The 20,905-nt window shown below is 37.5% G+C and overlaps 1 protein-coding gene across 6 annotated transcripts in view; it reads right to left on the bottom strand.

The window, feature by feature from the left end:
- The window catches only part of TANK (TRAF family member associated NFKB activator), a 94,029-nt gene extending 73,444 nt beyond the window's left edge, over positions 1-20,585 (bottom strand). For 2 of the 6 annotated variants that reach the window (XM_041773910.1, XM_041773911.1), the window contains exon 1: positions 1,606-1,701. The gene's annotated coding sequence lies outside the window, so the exon portion shown is untranslated. Of the gene's footprint in view, positions 1-1,605; positions 1,702-2,652; positions 2,799-20,362; positions 20,381-20,466 lie in introns of those variants that run through there. The other 4 variants (XM_041773915.1, XM_041773913.1, XM_041773914.1 and 1 more) reach the window with 4 other exon arrangements.
- Positions 20,586-20,905: the final 320 nt, after the last annotated feature.

Raw genomic sequence — 20,905 nt, 5'->3', positions numbered from 1 at the left:
TTAAGTAGTAATGAAAAGACACCATCTTAAGAAATATATAGACCAAATGAACACTCAAATCTCTATTATTCAAAACTGTTCTCGATATGCCAGCCAATGTAAACAGACACATACACACAACTGCAGTCTAAAATCCATTCTCTGTGGGGCACATGGTTAACCATCTGACTCTTGATTTCGGCTCAGGTCATGATCCCAGAGTCATGAAATCAAGCCCCACTTCAGGCTCTAAGCTGAGCATGGAACCTTCTTAAGAGTTTCTCTCTCTCTCTCTTTCTCCCCCTTTGCCCCCTCCCACCTTGCTTCTCTCTAAAAAAATAAAGTCTGTTCTCTGTAAAAATCTTAGTAAGCTAGAAATATTAAAGACACTTCCTTGATAAATAGAATTTACTGGAAATTAATAGTAAACCCCATATTTAATGATGACATACAAAAAACAAACTAAGAATACATGGATAGCCAGAATCATTGTTGTTACATATCACTGTGCTGGACAAGCCAGCAATTCATTAATCCAAAGAAAAGTATAAATAGAGAAAAGATTACATTTAGATAACTTTTCCTAGAAAATTCAAGGAAAAGTTGGTCAGATATAGAATCAATCACTCATCTACATACTAGCCACAAAATATTAGTTAATAGCTAAAACCTCAAAAAAGGATTATTTTAATGAAACATGAACAGTTCAAATTTTACCTCAAAAAGAATGCAATAACATTCAAGAAAATTTTGAAAAGGATAAATGAAGGATTTGCTTTACAAATTACTAAAAAGTGCCATAATCAGGAGATTGGTATTTGTATGTGAAGAGACGAATTGTACAAAGCAGCAGAATAATAATAAAAAAGACCCGTGTGTACATGGAAATTTATCATACTAAGTAGTATTCTCGTCAGGAAGGATTGATTTCAACAAATGATTTCAGGAAAAACGGCTAAATCCCTACCTATATAATGTACAAAAATAATTTTCAGATATTTTAATGCATAAAGCATAACAAAACTATGAAAAAATTAATAGACAATATAGGAAAATATTTTAGTAATTTTTGAGTGGGAACTGCCTTCATAAGTGATAAAAAAAAGCCTGGGCATTTTATTTATTTTTTTTAAAGATTTTACTTATTTACTCATGAGACAGAAAGAGACAGAGAGAGAGAAGCAGGCTCCATGCAGGGAGTCCGATGTGGGACTCGATCCCAGGTCTCCAGGATCACGCCCTGGGCTGAAGACGGCGCTAAACCGCTGAGCCACCCGGGCTGCCCAAGAACTGTCAGTCTCTTGGTTTAAAATGCCCAGGCTTGGGGCAGCCCAGGTGGCTCAGCGGTTTAGCGCAGCCTTCGGCCCAGGGCGTGAGCCTGGGGTCCCGGGATGGAGTCCCACATCGGACTCCCTGCATGGAGCCTGCTTCTCCCTCTGCCTGTGTCTCTGCCTCTCTGTGTCTCTCTCATGAGTAAATAAAAATAAAATCTTAAAAAAAAAAAAAAAAAGACTGACAGTTTTGAAAATATCGGCCACATATTTCACAAAGAATTACTATATCTGTACGCTAATAAAATGTACATAATTTTGAAGAATCACGGACAAAATAAGAGATGGCCATTACGTTACAGCGCATCCTGTAGACAATCCCACGCGGACACGAAGGCAGAGCAGAGCTATGTATGGCAAGACTTCTACCACGTATGCATATATTTTTTGTCTGCAAACGCAGAGAACAGAGTATTAGGCATGTATACTCTCGCTTTCCCAGGGAAACGAAGTGACACGTGCACGCACATGCGAGGGGTGCAAGGTCTTGGAGCGCCGCAACTGGGTGGAGAACTGAGAAGCAAAGTTTCTTTTTCTTTACAAATTGTTGGCTTTACACACGGCGCTGTCATTTCGGGGTCTTCCTCGCCTCCCAGACGGTGAAGCAGTACTTTTTCAGCCGAATACGGCGCTCGCTCCTCTGCTACCCTCGTCTGACACGTGTGAATTCCACGTCGGGAAGGAGCAAGATCGCGGCATTCTCGTCCACCTTCAGGGGCACCTGGGCCGGCCGGGCCCGGGCGCTTCGGCTGCTCACGCACGGCGTGACGCGGACACGCCCACCCCGAGGGCCGGGTTGCTTCGCGCGACCTTCCTCCCCGCCCGACGCGGCTCCTCGGTCGCGGCCGCGGCCGAGACCCTGCCTGCCGCCGGCGGCCCCGGGTAAGGCCGGCCCTCTCCGCGAGCCCCGGGGAAGTTACCCCACTCCTCCCCGACACGGCCGCGACGACAGCACACAGGAAAGCAGAGAATTGGGCAACCGCCCTGGGAAGGACAGAAAGACCCACTTCAAAGTTTTCGAAAGAACAGCTTCCCGGAAGACAACCCTGCCCCGCGGGGAGCCTGGACCCCGGGGCCGGGGCCGGGGCCGGGGCCGGCGGCTCTCCGTGCCGTCGCAAGCCCCGCGTCCCCTCTGGGCGGCGGGCCCGGAAAGCCCCTCCCGGGTCACCCGGGCGCTGCCCCTGCACAGCGTCCCTCCGCGCTCAGGACCCGTCGTCCCCGCAGCTCCTCGGCTGCCCACCCTGCGGCCCCGCGCCGCCCTCGCTCCCCCGCGCAGCCTCCCCGCCGCCGCGCTCCACGGCTTCCCACACAGACCAGCTCGTCCGCGGACTTTCCTACTCACAGTTCAGGGAGCCCGCGCCCGTCCCTCACGCCCCGGAGCCGCGGCGCCGGCCGAGGGAGGCGACCGGAAGTTGCTTTCCGTTCCAGTTCAGAGGGCAGCGCCTGCGCGCGGAGCTTTTAACCCTTCGCCCTCCACCCGCCAGGCCAGGCCGGACCCCTCCCGGCCCACCCGCCTGGCCCCGCCCACCGCGCCCGGCCCCGCCCAGGCCCGGCCCCGCCCCGCCTCTCGGGGCAAAGGACAGCCCCAGACAGTCATCAATGTCAAGGTTAAAGGTCACCTGAGGGCCTTGGCTAGATTTTTGCCAAATAGAAAATAGCCGGGTCTAACAGGACCCTGGGAGTTAGCGCGAAGAAGAATTATCTGAGACCCTTGTTAAACATGTAGACTTACCAGTCCACCCCTACAGATCTTAGAGTTCAGAGCCACTGGGGTGAAGCCTGGAACCTGCCTTTTTGTCGGATCCTCACGTGACTGTGATTAAGGTGATTAAAGCCCACACGGAGACGCACTACACAACCGGCCCCAAACACACACCGCCCCCCCCCCCCCACACACACACGCATTTGTTTTTCCCCAGCTGTAACACCTTTCACTAAATGTACTTCCTAAAGTTGGATGGTTGCTAAAGACAAGTAGACCTTTACAGAAAATTCTCATGAACTAAAGACTTCCCCATCATTCCATTTCCTAGCCAAGCTTCAGTATTCTCCAAGATAGAAATTTTAGATACCTTTAGAAGACCTTTAGAAGTGTTTGAACTCTCAGGTTTAGCTCTGATACCTACTGGCTCAGCCAGGTTCCTTAACCTAATGAACCTTAACTTTTTATCTGACAATTGGAGACAGTGATAACCTACTTCACAGGATGAATGATTGTGAGGATCAATCCAATAATGTAAACAAAAGCACATGGCAAACTTTAGAATGCTCTTCAAGTGAAAGGTATTGTCCAGAGTCGCTCATGTCAGGCTGGCTCTTTGGCACATCAAGATCTGCCCTTGGATTCCTTGGACTAACACAGAACAGTCAAATCCACTGCACATGTGGAAGCTTCTTGAGAGCGCTGAAGTCTAGAACTTTCAACGTTGACTAGAGGATGATTACATCTGGCTGAATGCACGTAGCACTCTCAGAAGCTTTAGGAATGAACTATTTTACTTATTTAACTTAAAAATATTTTAAAAATCTCACCGCTTTTGCACATACCTGCAATGGGATGGTGGTGTTTGAAAAAGACCTCATCACCAAGCACAAGAGTACTAAGGACATTGAAGTAATAGTTTGATAGCCCAGATTAAAATGACCTTGAATGCTGTGTGTTGTTATCAGGCACAGCCTGCTCTAGATAGCTTTATATCCACAGACTTTATATCCACAGCTTTATATCATAGCTTCATATCCACAGACTTGACAAAATTTCTAAAGTTGACGACTTTCTTTTCCTGGTGATCTTGGCCAAGCCATGTCTGAATGTCTTCAGCCAATGATTCTTTCTTCATCCTGAAAGATTCAAGCCTAGCTTTGGAATTCTTGGGCTCCCTTTTTTCTATCTAGAGTCATATATAGTCCCATATAATTTAGAAGCTGCTATCTTCTCAGGGCAGCCCAGCATTTTGCTCTTTCTGGAATTGTATTTTTTTCTCTGTTAGAGCAGGAGGATCAGGTTCTGGTTGCCACACTTTTTCCTTACACTTCTGAACCATGGATGTTTGTACTTCTTCCCTTAGGCCTGTAAATCCAAGGATTTAGGGCAGCCCAGGTGGTTCAGCGGTTTAGCGCCCCCTTCAGCCCAGACCATGATCTTGGAGACTCGGGATCGAGTCCCAAGTCGGGCTCCCTACGTGGAGCCTGCTTCTTCCTCTGCCTGTGTCTCTGCCTCTCTCTCTCTGTATGTCTCTCATGAATAAATAAAAAAATAAAACCTTTAAAAAAGAAAGAAAGAAAAGAAAGAAAGAAAGAAAGAAAGAAAGAAAGAAAGAAAGAAAGAAAGGGAAAGAACTCAAGGGACACTTGGGTGGCTCGGCTCAGGGCGTGATTCCGGATTCCCGGGTTTGAGTCCCACATCGAGCTCCTTGCATGGAGCCTGCTTCTCCCTCTGCCTGTGTCTTTGCCTCTCTCTGTGTCTCTCATGAATAGATAAATAAATAAAATCTTTAAAAAAAATCCAAGGATTTGAAAATCTACCAAGTTATAGTACATTTTTAAATATTGGGCTTACTTTTAAAAGTCAAAGCCAAAACATATTGCAATAACTGTTTAAATAAATAGAAACTTCTCATATATAATGTAATCAGTTGAAGAGTTTCTTGTAATAAGTGAGTTAAGTATGACATTAAAGTACTGTTTTATTTAAGAATTTATTTTTTTATAGCAGTTTTAGGTTTACAGCAAAATTGAGTGGGAAGTACAGAGACTTCCCATATATTCCCTGTCCCAACATAGGCAGAAACCTCTTCCATTACCAACATCTCCCACCAGAGTGGTACCTTTGTCACAACTACTAAATCTACATGAACATAACATTGTCTCTAAAGTCCATAGTTTACTTTAGGGTTCATCTTTGGTGTGTACATTCTATGAGTTTGGACAGATATATAATGACATGTATCCATCATTGTAGTATCATACTCTACTAGACTAGTTTCACAGCTCCTCCAAAATCTTCTGTGCTTTACCAAATCATCCCTCCCACTCTCAATGCCTGGTAACCACTGATCTTTTTACTGTCTCCATAGTTTTGCCTTTTCCAGAAAGTCATACAGTTGGACTCATGTAGTATGTAGACTTTTCAGAGTGACTTTTTTCACTTAGTATTATACATTTCAGTTTCCTCCAGGTCTTTTTATGGCTTGGTCGCTTATTTCTTTTTAGCACTGAATATTACTATATTGTCTGGATGGACCACAGTTTATCCATTCATCTCCTGAAGGACATCTTGGTTGATTCTAGTTTTTTAGCAATTACAAATAAAGCTGCTATAACATTAATGTGCAGGTTTTTGCATGGTCATAAGTTTGCAACTCCTTTGGGTAAATATATATATATATAGTATGTTTAGGTTTGAAAGAAGCTGTTATCTTCTTAAGTGACTGTACCATTTTGTATGCCCATTAGCAATGAATGAGAGTTCCTGTGGCTCGACATTCTTGCCAGCATTTGGTGTTGTCAGTGTTGTAGATTTTGGCCATTCTAACAGGCATGTTTCATTGTTTTAATTTTCACTTCCCTGATGACATATACTGTGGAGCATCTTTTCATGTGATTATTTGCCATCTCTATATATTCTCTGGTGAGATATCTGTTAAGGTCTTTAGTCCACTTAAATTTGGGTTCTTTGATTTCTTGTTACTGAGATTTAAGAGTTCTTTGAGTATTTTGGCTAACAATCCTTTATCAGATGTATCTTTTGCAAATATTTTCTCCCAGTTTGTGGGTAATCTTTTCATTCTTAACAGTGTCTTTTGCAGAGCAGAATTTTTTTTTTTTTAATGAAGTCTAAGTCCAACTCACCCAAGTTTTAAGCAAATTGAGAGAGGTGCTTTGATGATTTCTGATTGAAATAGTGGAATTTAATAATACACTCAGAATCAAAAACTAAATGCATAAACATTTTGAATGTGAATGTTAAAAGCTTTGAATAAGGAATAAAAAATTAAGCATACACATTTCTTAAGTATATACTTTTCTCTTATTTCAATTTCATGATGTTGTACTCATAAAGAGAAATGGCTTCACGTTTATCCAGTGTGTGAAACATGGATGAATACTGGTGTAAATACATGAAGTTTAGGCTAAGATAATGTCAAACATTTTCCTTTCTCTATAATGATGATACATTTTTTTAGAATTGACATACAGTATGTTTTACTAAGGTTAGGAATTAAGTTGAAACATTTATTTATTAGTCCTTTAAAAGAATGACATAATTTCACTTCAATTTTCCTTTACTCATATTTATATACCTTAGGTTAGCAAGCAGTACTATGAGTTAGAAGGGGATGTAAATGAGAACTACAGGCTCATTAAAAATATTTTAGGTTCTATTTTCAAAACTGCTTAATATTTTATTGAGAGTTCTGAATATAAATCTCAAGACGCAGAAAGCTGCCAGTATAAACACTTACTACAACTTGGAATGTCAGGTATGCATCAATGATCTCAGTCAAATCTTTGATGTGAAGTATCACTATTAATAGAATCTGGTTGACTTCCGATTTAGGATGACATCTGGACTAGCTGTTTGTGTTTCAGACTCTAAATTAAATGTCTAATAAAAAATCAGAAAAATATGAGAACTCATAATAGCATCGAAAAGAAGAATTGATGGCCAGCTCTAGCATGTATGGCTGAGCAGGCTGTGCCCTATACAGAGCACCCAGCTGACAGGGTTGGTCACTTGCCAAGCTTTGCCCTCGTGGGCTTGAGTCTTCCGCAAAGGAGTGCCTTTTTCTAAGTCAGAAGAAAAGCATCAAAAGAGTAGCTATAACCCTGCTGACAAGCATCCATGTGACAATATTTAACAGAATTTCCAATTATTTCCAAGAATGGTGGGCCAGAAATGGGCGTAACCCTTGTTGCTTGAGAATGAGGAAATCTGCTTGCCTGAAGAATAGTAATAAAACTATCTGCCTCACGGCACCTGCTAGTAAATTGGGCAGTAACCCCACTACTATGCGTGACCTGCACATAGTATTTGACACCTCCTTGCCCAATGTCCCCCATTAGTATTTCTATTATTGTTTTTGGAGCTGTGGTTTGGAGTATGCCAATATGATCCCAATGGAAGTGGATAAATGTGACATTCTATATTTGAGGATATGTGAGGCCAATAATGAAAGGGGATAAGCAGACAGAGCTGTGTGTTTGACTATCTCTGAGATTTTGATTTTTCATATATAGATCCTATCAAGGAAAAGACCAATGATTGTTTCTGATTAACCAGGAATTCTCCTCAACATACTAAAATAACTGGGCAAAGGGTAAAGGATCTCACCTCAGGTCAATACTTATAATGACGAGACGCCTGGGTGGCTCAGTGGTTGAGGCACCTGCCTTCGGCCAGGGTGGGATCCTGGAGTCCCGGGATGGAGTCCCACATCGGGCTGCCTGCATGGAGCCTGCTTCTCTCTTTGCCTCTTACTCTCTCTGTGTCTCTCATGAATAAATAAATAAAATCTTTTAAAAAAATACCTATGGTGACAAAATTAATAAATGTAAGCTTCAGGCCAAAAATGTCCCTGTGACCTATGCATGTCTACTTGTCTCTCAGCTCCATATCTGTGCTGAAGAACTAGTTAAAATCAAGTAGATAATGTGAAGAGCCAAGGAAAATCCGTACATCTGGTTAGTAAGGCTACAGAATGCTTGGAATGAGAAAATACAAGACAAAGCATCCTTTTGAAAAGGTTATATTGCATAAAGAAAGAAAACAGAGTTCTCAAAATACAGATAAAATGAACACTTTGGAAAATGGTTTATCAGAAGCATAAGTAAATGGGGAAAATCTACTTTGCATTTTCTATGAAAAAAGAGATGTCATATTAGATAAGATATTAGGCTAAGAAAAGGAAGGATCTAGTTAAGAGGCAGGGAGAAATAAAAATAAAGTTTGATAAATTAAGGTTGTAAGGGCATAAAACATGCAATGGCAAAATTAAAATATTATTTGAATGTAATCAAGGATGGAAACAATACATCAGAATTTTCAATCAATGATTAGAACAAAAGCTTGAAAAACTTTCTCAAATGATAATGGAAAGGACAAATAGAAGAAAACCATGAAATGGGATAGTGGAAAGAAAGTGCTCCAGCTTCTTCCTGAAGAAGACATCAGAGTAAATAGAACAGAAATAGCAACAAAAGATAAATCAGAAGATATATCCAAAGTAAGTGAAGATGGAAAGGACTCAATAAGTTGAAATGTATTAATGAAAAGAGATCAACCACTTTGACATATCCTGATAAAAATTTTGGTATTAAATGCTTTTTCAATTTATTTATTTATTCAGCAAATATTTTGTGAGTGCTTGCTATGTCTTAACAGTTAGGGATACTAAGATGACCAAGACATAGTACTACATTAAAGGAACTCAGTGTCTTGTGGATCACATATAGAGAAGAAGCAGGCAATTGCTACACAATCTGGTATTATAGGGTGCTTTGAAAATACCCTGGAGAAGCCTGAGTCCAGGCTTCAGAGGGTAAGGGAAGTTTTCCGATATCTAAGGTTGGGGGGAAAATTCAATAAGAATACAGGAAGAAAAGAATAAATTACTTGCAAAGAATGAAAAATAGACTATCTTCAACATTAAACTTCAGGAGCTGATTAGAATAACATCTACAATTGCATGGGAAAGTTTTAACTTACAAAGTCTATACCCATCCAAGTTATCATTCATATAGGAAATGAAAACAAAGATATTCTTTGATACCTCAAGGTTCAGAAATATACCACCCATTTCCTGAAACAGTTTAAGGTATACTTTAGTTAGTCAGAAGGGAATCAAATTTTTCAAAAAAGGAAGGGTAAGATTCTAAGATAAAAGAAATATTTGTAAATATTGGAAATAACTGTGGGATTAAGTAAAAATTTGTAGCAAATATAATGAGGCTGTTAAAAGTAATTTTGAAGATATAAGGTATAAGTATAAGTAAATAATTTGTTAATAATATAGTCTAAAATTCCTGTTTATAGCAACAAAAACTCAAGTGGGTGGAAGAGAGGTGGCAGGAAGTGAAAAGGTCTAATTAACTAATTTTCTTATCTTCTATTTATAAAAATAAGGATATGATAGATAAGATGTCATTTTAATTATGATAATTGGATACCTATTATTTTAGGGTTTTTTAAATGTGATGGTAAATAACTACAAGTAGAATTCAAAATTGTATGTTTATTTTTTCACATTAATAGAAGATAAGAAAACATTGCCCCATATAATAAAGATATAAAACTCTTACTTCCTGACATTCAGTCACCCAATAAGCTAATTTGTGTGAGTACTCCTTTGCAACATTTCTTGCATGCGTATACTTTCTGTCCTCATTGTTACATGGTGTCTTCATTGCCATTCTCTGTCCTTCTTGCCAGCCGTCATTCAAGCCATCATCAATTCTTATGTACCATACTAGCCTCCTAATTGTTCTCCTCACTTTTTCTCTTGTCAAATTCTAAATGTTATACTCAATGCTCTAGTAAGATAAACTCAGATCTATCCAAAGCACATTATAATCAAATTATTGAGACAGTTGAAAGAATCTTGAAAGTAATAAAAGAAAGATGACTCATTATGTACAAGAGATCCCCAATAGGATTAACAACCAATTCCACTTTCAAATCATAGAGTCTAGAAGGCAGGAGGATGACATATGTAAAGTGCTTAAAAAAAAAAAAAGATTTCAATCAAGAATTCTCTATCTGGAAAAACTATTCTTCAAAAATGAAGAAAAAATTAAGATGCTCTGAGGTAATCAGAGGGATTTCAGTGCTAGTAGATTTACTTACCCTATGAGAAATTATAAGGGAAGTCTTTTAGGGTCAGATAAAAGGCTACTAGACAGTAATTCAAAGCATTACAAAGAAAAAAAATTGCCAAAGACAATTACATTGGTGAACATGAAAGCAAGCATGATTGCATTTGTTTGTAACTTCTCTTTTTGTTTCCTACATGATTTAAAAGCTTTAAAAAATTATAAACCTATATTAATGGGTACATAATCTATAAAGATAAAATCTGTGATTACAACAACATAAGGGAGGAACTAAGCTTTATAGTAAAGCTTTTGCATATTATTGAAGCTAAGTTGGATAGTTATAAATTTAAAGCTAAATTGGATGGTTATAAATTTAAATTGCTAATTATAATCCTCATGATAAGCGCTAAGACAGTATCTAAAAAAATACATAAAATAAAATGACAAGGGAATATAATGGTACAAAGCAAAGAATCAATTAAACACAAAAGAAGGCATTAATGTGAGAAGTGAGGAACAGAAAAATGCTATAAGGCATACAGAAATCCAAGAACAAAATGGCAGAAGTAAGTCTTTCTTCATCAGTAATTTCTTTAAATATAAATAAATATAAATGAATTACCCTTTCTAATCAAAAGGCAAAGCTTGGTAGAATGGGTAATATAACATGATCAAACTATATGCTTACTACAACAGACCTACTTTAGAACCAAAGACACAACTAAGTTGAAAGTAAAATAACAGAAAAAAGAATTTCCATGCAGACAGTAACCCAAAGAAACATGGGGTGGTTATATTAACATCAGACAGAGTCTTCCCCAAAGATTGTATTTATTTATTTGAGAGAGAGAAAATGAGAGCAAAAGAGAGAGCACGAGTGGGGGGCAGTGGGACAGAGAGAGACACTTGCTGCTGATCAGGGAGCCTAACATGGGGCTCAATCCCAGAACTCCGGAATCATGACGGGAGCCGAAGGCAGATGCTTAATCAACTGAGCTACCCAGGGGCCTACCAAATACCTTACAAATCAAAACCCGTTACAAGAGGGTGCCTAGGTGGCTCAGTCAGTTAAGCATCTGCCTTGCTCAAGTCATGATCTCAGGTTCTGGAATTGGCCCCTCATGAGGCTCCCTGCTCAGTGGAGAGTCTGTTTCTCCCTCTCCCTCTGCCCCTCCCCGCCATGCTCATGCTCTCTCTCTCTCTCTCTCAAATAAATAAACAAAATATTTTTTAAAAACTGTTACAAGAGACAAAGAAGGACATTAGATATTGACAAAAGAGTCACTAATCAAAAAGATATAATAATTATACATATTTACACACCAAACAATAGATCCCTCAAATACAGGAAGCAAATATTGATAGAATTGTGAAATAGTACTACAAGAACAGTTGGAGAATTTACTATACCACTTTTAATCATGAATAGAAAAACAGAAGATCGGGATGCCTGGGTGACTCAGTGGTTGAGTGTCTGCCTTTGGTCCAGGGTGTGATCCTGGAGTCCCAGGATAGAGTCCCACCGGGCTTCCTGCATGGAGCCTACTTCTCCCTCTGCCTGTGTCTCTGCCTCTCTAACTCTCATGAATAAATAAATAAAATCTTTAAAAAAAATAGAAGATCAAAAAAGATACAGAACTTGAATGATACTGTAAATCAACTAGACCTAACACATATACAGACCACCCCACCCAACAACAGTAGAATACACATTCTTTTCAAGTATGTATGGAACCTTCTCCAGGATAGATCAAATGTTAGGCCACAAAAAGTCTCAATATATTTAAAAAGACTGAAGTCATACAAAGTATCTTCTCCAACCAAAATGAAATGAAGCTAGGGGTGCCTGGGTGGCTCAGTCACTTAAGAGTCTGCCTTCAGCTCAGGCCATGGTCTCAGGGTCCTGGGATTGAGCCCCCATCCCTGCTCCATGGGGAGTCTGCTTTTCTTTTTACCACTCCCCCTGTTTGTGCTCTCTTTCTGTGTTGAGTAAATAAAAAAATATATATTTTTAAAGATTTCATTTATTTATTCATTAGAGACACAGAGAGAGAGAGAGGTGGAGACATGGGCAGAGGGATAAGTAGGCTCCATGCAGAAGCCCGATGTGGGACTTGATCCCGGGACTCCAGGATCACACCCTGGGCCAAAGGCAGGCGCTAAACTGCTGAGCCACCCAGAGATCCCCAATAAATAAAATATTTTAAAAAATAAAACAAAAAGAAAAAAAACAAAATAAAATGAAGCTAGACATCAGTAACAGAAGGAAAACTGGAAAATTCAAATATATGCAAATTAAGCAACACATTCTTAAACAACTGATTAAAAGAGGAAATCACAAGGGAAATTAGATTTACTTAGAGATTAATGAAAACAAAACTGTACTATACCAAACCTTATGGGATGAGTGAAAGCAGTGCTCAGAAAGAAATTAATAGTAGTTAACAACTACATTAGAAAAGAAGAAAGTTATGAAGTCAATAACCTAACTTCTACTTCAAGGAACCAGAAAAACAAGAGTAAGTTAAACCCAAAGCTAGCAGAATGAAGGAACTAATAAAGATTAGAGCAGAGATAAATGAAATAGAGAACAACAACAAAAAAATAGAATCAATGAAGTCTAAGTCAGTTCTTTCAGAAGTTCTGCAAAATTGACAAAACTTTTCTAGATTTATAAAAAATAAAGAAAAGAATAATAATAAACAACTAAAATCGGAAATGAAAGTGGGGACATTGACACCAATCAAATAGAAATAACATGGATTATAAGAGACCACTATGAACAATAATAGACCAACAAATAAAATAATCTAGCTAAGAAAGAGAAAATCTGAACAGATCCATAACAAATAAAGAGATTGAATCAGTAATCAGAAACCTCTCAAAAAAGAAGAATGCAGAGCCAGATGACTTCACTGGAGAATTCTTTCAGACACTTAAAAAGAATTAGAACCAATCCTTCTCAAACTCATAGAAAAAATAGAGAAGGAAGAAATACTTCCTAACTCATTTTATGAAGCCAGCATTACTGTGATATCAAAACCAGACAAAGACAACAGAAAAAAAAAAAAAAAAACCTAGAAACAAAAATTCTTTATGAATGAAGATTTAAAATTCCACAAAATGCTAGCAAACATAATCCAACAGCACATTAAAGAGATTATGCATCATGACCAAGTGTGATTTATCCCTGGACTGCAAGGATAGTTAAAGAAAAAAAATTATTCAGTGCAATACACTACTTTATGGAATAAAGGAAAAACAACTCACATGATTATCTCCATTGATGAAAAAAGGCATTTGACAAAACCCAACACCTTTTCATGATTTAAAAAAAAAAAAAAAGACTTAGAAAACTGGAATAAAAGGGAACTTCCTCAACATGAAAAAGAGTATTTCTGAAAAACCTACAGCTAACATCATACTCAGATTTCCCCCCTAAGATCAGGAACAGACAAGGATGCATCCTCTCACCACTACTATTCAACATTGTCCTGAAAGTTTTAGCCAGAGTGATTAAACAAGAAAAAGAAACAAAAGGCATGTGAATATGAAAGAAATAAAAATAAGGGTGCCTGGGTGGCACAGTTGGTTGAGTGTCAGACTCCTGATTTTGGCTCAGGTCATGATCTCAGGACTGTAAGATCGAGCTCTGTATCAGGCTCCATGTTCAGCACAGAGTCTGCTTGAATTCTCTCTACCTCTCCCTATCCCCTTCCCCCAGTGCTCTCTCTCTCTCTCAAATAAATAAATAAATAAATTTTTTTAAGGAGAGAAGTAAAAATATTTATTTTTTATTTTTTTAAAGATTTTATTTATTTATTCATGAGAGACACAGAGAAAGAGAGAGAGAGAGGCAGAGACACAGACAGAGGGAGGAGCAGGCTCCATGCAGGGAGCCCGACGTGGGACTCCATCTCGGGTCTCCAGGATCAGGCCCTGGGCTGAAGGCGGTGCTAAACAGCTGAGCCACCTGGGCTCCCCTATTTCTTTTTTTTTTAAAATATTTTATTTTTAAGTAATCTCTACACCCAATATGGGGCCCAAACTCACAACCCCAAGATCAAGAGTTGCATGCTCCACTGACTGAGCCAGCCAGGTGTGCTAGAGTAAAAATATTTCTATTTGCATATGACATTATCTTATATATAGAAAATCCCAAAGAATCCACAAGAAAGTTAGTAGAGCTAATAAATGAGTTTAGCAAAATGGCAGGATGCAAGAGCAATGTTCAAAAATCAGTTGTGTTTCTATTCATGATCAATGAACAATCAAAAAAGGAAATTAATAAAATAATTCCATGTATTATACCACCTCCAAAATAAGAGATCTAGGAATAAGTTTAACCAAAGAGGGAAAACACTTGTTCATTGAAAACTATAAGACATTGCTGAAAGAAATGAGGAAAGACCTAAATAAATGGAAAGATATTGTGTTCTTGGTTTGAAAGAACTAATATTGTTAAGACGATGGTACTTCTCAACATGATCTACAGATTTAATGTGATCTATATAAAAATTCCAATGTTTTTTTTGGGGGGGGTCATAAATGTAAAAGCTGATCCTTAAATTCAGATGGAACTACAAGGGGGCCTGAGTAACCAAAGGAATATTGAAAAAGAAAAATAAAGTTGGAGGACTCATACTTTCCAATTTCAAAACTTACTACAAAACTCTGGTAATCAAAACAATGCTGTATTAACATAAGGATAGAAAATGTGATCAATGCACTAGAATTGAGAGTGAAGAATAAACCCATACGTATTTGGTAAATTGATTTTTGACATGGTCACCAAGACTATTCAATGGAGAAAGAATAGTCTCTTTAACAAATGATGTTGGGACAACTTACAGCCATAGTCAAAAGAACGATTTGGACCCTTTCCCTCACATTATATACAAAAATTAACTCAAAATAGATCTATATATAAGACCTAAACTCTAGAACTCTTAGATAAAAACATGAGGCAAATCATTATGACCTTGAAATTAGTGATAGATTCTTGGATATGATACCAAAATCATGAACAAGAAAAGAAAAAATAAGTTTGACTTCATAAAAATTATCAAGAAATTGGGCGTGGAAAGACATTATCAAAGAAATTATCAAAGACAGTCTATAGAATAGGAGAAAATATTTGCAAATCATATATTTGATAAGACTAAGAATCCAGGATACGTAAGGAACTCTTAAAGCTCAACAGCAAAAAGACAAACCATTCAATTAAAAAATGGGTAAAAGACTTAAAGATATTTATCCAAGGAGAATATACACATAGCCAACAGGCACTTAAAAAGATGCTTGACATCATTAGTCATTAGGGAAATGCAAATCAAAACCATAATGAGGTACCACTTCACATACGCTAAGATAGTAACAACAACAACGACAATAACAACAACAACAACAGAAAATAACAAGAATTGGCAAGAATGTGGAGAAATTAGAGCTCTTATACATTTCTGGTGGGCATGTAAAATGGTTTGACAATTGTGGAAAAAACTATTTGGTTGTTCCTTAAAATGTCAAATGGAATTACCATATGATTCACTATTCCATTGCTTGGTATATTCCCAAGAAGAATTGAAAACAGGTATTCAAAAAAATACATGTAAATGTATAGTCATAGCAAAACTATTTACAATAACCGTGAAGTGAAAATAGCCCAACTATCCTACTCAACAATAGATGAATGGATAAACAAATTGTTGTTTTATACATACAATAGAATATTGCTTGGTTATAAAAGGAATGAAAACCTGATATATACTACAACATGGATGAACCTTGCAAACATTATGTTAAGTGGAAGAAGTTAATCAGAAAAAGTCACGTACTTTATGATTTCCCTTATATGAAATATCCAGAACAGGTACATCCATAGAGACAAAAGGCAGATTGCCTGTTGGCAAGGGTTGAGGAGAACAAGAAGTGGAGAACACCGGCTTAATGGGCACAGGGTTTCCTCTTGGGGTGATAAGAGTGTTTTGACATTGGACAGAGGTAGTGATTGCACAAAACTGTGAATGTAATAAATGCCACTAAATTGTTCATTTTAGAGTGTTTTAATTTTGTTATGTGAATTTTACCTTAATTTTTTAAAAAGGCAAAGAAATAAGAAAATTTGAATAAACTATGGACTGAGGTAATAAAAATGTACTGATACTGGTTCCTTAATTGTAACAAATGTACCATACTAATATAAGATGTTACTAATTGGGGGAACTATGTGATGAGGTGAGGCAGAGAGGTGTATGGAAACTCTCTGTTGTGTTTGCTCAGTTTTTCTCCAAATCTAAAACTGTTCTAAACAAAGTCTATTAACTGAAAAAAAACTTTGCTGTCCTAAATAACTTTTGGATCAAAGAGGAAATAAAACTGCAATTAAAAACATAAAATAATGATGATGTGAAAGTGACCTATCAAAAGTTTTAAGATGTAGCTAAAATGGCGCTCAGAAAATTCTTAGCTTTTTAAAAAAATCTGATCTTTTTAAAAGATTTTATTTATTTATTCATGAGAGACACACAGAGAGAGACAGAGATATAAGCAAAGGGAGAAGCAGGCTCCCCACCGTGAGCCTGATGTGAGACTGGATCCCAGGACCCTGGCATCACGCCCTGAGCCAAAGGCAGGTGTTCAACCACTGAGCCACCCCGGTGCTCCATTCTTAGCTTTAAATACGTTCATTATAAAATGGGAAAGAATAAAAATAAATGAACTAAGCATTTAACTCAAAAACTGAAAAACAGAAAAGTAAAATACTGGAATCTAATACAAGACTTTAAGAAAATACTAATCGGGGACGCCTGGGTGGCTCAGCAGTTGAGCATCTGCCTTTGGCCCAGGGCATGATCCCGGAGTCCTAGGATCGTGTCCCACATCAGGCTCCCTGCATGAAGACTGCTTCTCTCTCTGCCTATATCTCTGCCTCTCTCTGTGTGTGTCTCTCATGAATAAATAAATAAAATCTAAAAAAAGAAAAAAAAAAGTTAAAAAATGAATTTATATAAAAAAAAAGAAAATACTAATAAAAATAGAGGCTCACTCAGTTTAGCTTCCAACTCTTGATATTTGCTCAAGTCATGATCTCAGGGTCCTGAGATCAAGCTCCACATCAGGCTCCCTGCTCATTGGGGAGTCTCCTTAAGATTCTCTTTCTCTCTCTCCCCCTCCATCCTCTTAAATAAGTAAATCTTTTAAAAAAGAGAAAATACTAATAAAGATAAAAGCAAAACTATTTTAAAAAGAGCTAACCATAAAAATGATATATCCAAAAGATAAATTTTGACATGTTCAATTAGGAAAACAAAAAAAAAAAAAAAAAAAAAGAGGGAGAAAACAATGAGTTAAATCAGTAATGAAAAAGGGTTATCTACTTAGTTATGGAGATGGTAAAAAAAGTACAAGAGAATACTGTGTATACTAACACCTTTGAAAAATTTGATGAAAAGGATCATTTATGAACCACCTAGACTGCATGAAAAAAATGGCATAAAACCCAACTAGATCAATAACAATAGAATATATTGGAAAGCTTTTAAAGAATTACTTCCAAAAGTGGGTGCCCATGTGAAGATTTTGCTCCTTAAACATTTCAAGGAGCAGATAACTCTCATTAAACTTTTTTTAGAACATGGAAAACTGGTGTTTTTATCAAAAAAATAAAAATACAGATTAATTTACTTGTGAAAATGAAAGCAAAAGTTCTCAACAAATTACAGATTTTTTCAGCATACATTTTCTTACTATAATTGGGTATAAGATTAATTAATTTGGACACACATTTTGCTGTTGGTTATAATACAGTTGTGGCTTGCAACTAGCACAGTCATCACAGAGAGAAAGCTTTTTTGCACAAAGCGTAGGAACAGCTGCTTTGTTTGAGTATCTGGTTGCTCCGCCTGGATAGGGTTCCTTGGCTATGCCACATTGTTTTCATTCTTTTCTGTTAATTTGAGTTGTGAACTGAATTGTGAAACCAAAATAATACAGAAGAGACATTTAAGCATGCAGATTAAAGAGAGAATGAGGAAATGTATAAGTCTGGCTTGGTTCATTTTGATCAAATAATTTATCATTTTAACTAGGGCAATAACTAAGTATACTTTATAATTCTAAACCTACCTTTATTATGGAGGCATGATTTTTGAATTTTTAAATAATACAATTACTGTATTGTGTAAGAACAGAGCACTATATACCTTAAGGAAGAAAAACTATACCACTGTCTCTAATAATACCAAAAAAGACATTGAATATAGGTTAACATGAAGTCGTGATACACCTTTAGTAAAATAGAGTGAGAAGTAGATTTGGTAGTTATATGGTTTTTATGATAAATATATTTATCTCAAACCAACAGCCATCATCATTCTTAATGTTAAGCGCTAGGGAAATTCCCACTGAGATCAGAACAAGACAAGGTTAGCTGCTATCTCCTCTGTTATTAAACACTGTTCTAGAAGTTTTGATGAGAAGAAAAGAAGGGTGAAAAAATCATATTTTTCTTATCTAGGCATCACATGTGAATTACCCAAAATGATTTAGACCAAGTAGAGGATCAATACAATAGCTGCATACAAGATAAAAATATGAAATCAAGAACTTTTCTAAATGCTAGCAGTAATGAGTTAGAAAATACAGTGGAAAAAGTATTCAAATAGCATCCCTAACCCTATACACAAAGAAGATAAAATATATGAGAATATATTTTATGATAAATAAAGAACCTAGGTGTTTCCCAAGGCCTTAATACATGGAGAGAATAAAAATATGTGCAGACAGGAAGGTTCTCTACTGAAAGGATGATCATTTCCCTCTAATTGGTACATAAGTTCCATTATGATGTATGAAATCCCAACTAGAACTTTTTTGGCAGAATTTAACACATTGATTTAAAATTTTCCAGTTGGCTATCTCCTTCATCTTCACAAGTGTTTAAGAGAAATTAACTGGATGTTGCTTTGGGGCCCTAACTAACTGCTTGCAGGAACCTGTCAGATTGGACCTAGCATACAGCCCCATGTCCCCCGCTGCATGGAAGTAGACTAATGTGTGCACCTGGGCATCATGGAAGGAGTCAGGAGAAGGGTGGGGGAGTGAGCAAGAGATCTAGGAATGGCTTCTAAGCTTCTATGAATGACTCGGCTGCTCTGTGACCTTGGCCAAGTCATCGCCTCCCCCCCCCCCATCATTTTGCACTTTGGAAAAGATATCTCAAAATATGATTTAAATTGTAAGAGGTCAGAGCTGGTAACAGACAGTCATAAAAAAAAGAAGCACTATGAATTCAGGTTTGAGCCCTGGCTCTGCCACTTACTAGCTGGAAGATCCTGTGATTGGTTTTTCTCTAGCAGATATTCAATAAATGACAGCTATTGATGTTGATAATGATTTTTGATGTTTGATCTTTTCAAACTATCAACTTTTCTTAGGATTATTCTTAAGAAAATACTACATAATCTTTAATATTCGCTTTTGATTGTGAAAATAAAGGCCAATTGGTTCTAATAAGGCTGGATTACTACAATGGTGAAAGTTTAAATATTCTAAGATAGGAAATGCAAAGCTGTCTGTAAGGTTAATATTCCACTGTAAACAAATATTCATAAATGTGTGTTTCTTAGGAGTTGAAAAAATACTTTGAATTAATTTTTGAATTTTTGAATTACACACTGGATCAGGCCAGGACTGATCTTTAAAAATGTAACCCCCCCAAAGTACAATTATATAAAGTATTAGTTTACTTTTCAATCTACTAAGCTATATACCATTATGGTATAAAAAACGCTCATTGGAGAAGGCTTATATATTCCAGATACAATCTTTTTTTTTTTTTTTTTTTTTTTTTTTAATTTATTTATGATAGTCACAGAGCGAGAGAGAGGCAGAGACACAGGCAGAGGAAGAAGCAGGCTCCATGCACCGGGAGCCCGATGTGGGATTTGATCCAGCCCGATGTGGGATTCGATCCCGGGTCTCCAGGACCGCGCCCTGGGCCAAAGGCAGGCGCCAAACCGCTGCGCCACCCAGGGATCCCTCCAGATACAATCTTAAAGAAATCATTTCAAGTAGAGACACAAATTTGACCTTAAAAGTTGAGAAGAATATAAAGAGATCACAGTATTTAAAAATATTCTTTAGTCTTGTTAGGGACTCCATCTTTTAAAGGCCAAAATTTCCAATTATAACAATAAATATAAAGATATTATTGAATCATGTCATAAATTACTCACTTTGCAGAAGCAAGAGTAGAACAAATTTTCAACACTTCAGTCTAAGACATCCAGGCCAACATGCTAGGTTGAGAATTGGTAGGAACAACTAAAATTTTGGTTACCTCTTCTCCAGGTTCTAGGTCTTTCTTCACAGACTAGTGCTCTTCAAAGATAATAGTCCATTACAGAGCCTTGAAGCTTTATCTGCAGGCTCTAGCCACACTGCTCAAGCTGTCCTGAGGTCTCCCTTGTGTTGAACTGGGAACTTCCACTGAGAAATCCCCTAAATTGAAGACTTCCTTATTTGCAGCGCTCAACAGCCAATCGTGGCGAGACATTGAAATGAAGTAAAGACTACCAGAAAATGTTCTGTAAACCACCCGTGACTATAGCTCTGACTTCCTTTAGAATCAAAGCTTAAAGAATTAAGGTATTTTAACAAAAGTCCAAAAATTATAAACACAAAAAATATTTTTGGATTAACCACATTTTCCTATAAGAAAATGTTAAAGTCTGTTTCATAAATGGCTTTTTAAATAGCTTTGAAGAAGGTACTTTTTT

Source organism: Vulpes lagopus, chromosome 11 (genome assembly GCF_018345385.1).
Source record: "Vulpes lagopus strain Blue_001 chromosome 11, ASM1834538v1, whole genome shotgun sequence".
Taxonomy (NCBI): domain Eukaryota; kingdom Metazoa; phylum Chordata; class Mammalia; order Carnivora; family Canidae; genus Vulpes; species Vulpes lagopus.
This window is presented reverse-complemented; position numbering and strand designations above follow the sequence as displayed.